This window comes from Alligator sinensis, unplaced genomic scaffold (assembly GCF_000455745.1).
Source record: "Alligator sinensis unplaced genomic scaffold, ASM45574v1 scaffold1562_1, whole genome shotgun sequence".
Taxonomy (NCBI): Eukaryota; Metazoa; Chordata; order Crocodylia; family Alligatoridae; genus Alligator; species Alligator sinensis.
In genome coordinates this window covers 4,319-5,204 of record NW_005843702.1, presented here as the reverse complement: position 1 = coordinate 5,204, position 886 = coordinate 4,319, and positions in this window count along the sequence as shown.

The window sequence follows — 886 nt, the reverse complement described above, 5'->3', positions numbered from 1 at the left end:
TCCCAGCTGAATTTGGTCTAATGCAGTTACGTAGAAAAGCTTCCCTCAGCCTATTCCTCGGTTCGGATCCCCCTGCCTGCCAGTGTCTAGTCCTGGCAGCATCAGAGTGCGTCCCTAGAGCTGCTCTCTACCAACAAACAATCCATATGCTCTGTCTGGAAGTCAGGGCTGAGGACAAGTGCTGGATGGACCCAGGGAGGCACATTTGTCCAAAAATAAGTATTTGTGAAGCAGCAGCCTTTTTTTAATGCTCTGCCTATCCATGTACTCCTTCTCTGGTATTAACAGGGAAAGTTCATCAAATCTTGATCTTGTATTTGGGGTACCGCTGCTGCATCCACGTTTCTTTGGTAAGCACTACCTGCCCTAGAGGACAAGTGCTACTAGGGTGTATAGTAGCTGAGATATTCAAGAGGTCAGACCACTCTATATGTGCCTAAAACTGTTCTTGAACCTTCCTCTGAAGGGCCTGGTGCCCACTCACTGGACTCCTGGTGTGACCCAAGTTAGATGGTCTTGTATTATTGTATCATCTTGCCAAATAATTCATTTCTTCATCAGTTCCCCTGTGTATTAGAAAAAGCTACCTAGCCCATGCAGGACATTGTTTTACCGAGCTCATGGGCTCTGCAGGTTTGGCCTTCCTAGAATTGTATGATTATTAAAAAAACAAAACAAAACAACTTTTTAACTTTGGAAAAAAAAAAGAAAAACATTACCTCAAGGAGAACCCAGGCTGAATTCCCACCTTGGGGAAATTTAAACCACATAGCCTATTCCTCCCTCCCCTCCCCTCCCCTGGAAGTTTCCTAGCTACTGAGCTGGAAGCTGGGAGGGAAGTGCAGCATCAACCCCCTTTCGAGGCTGTGCTACTTTGCAGCAACCA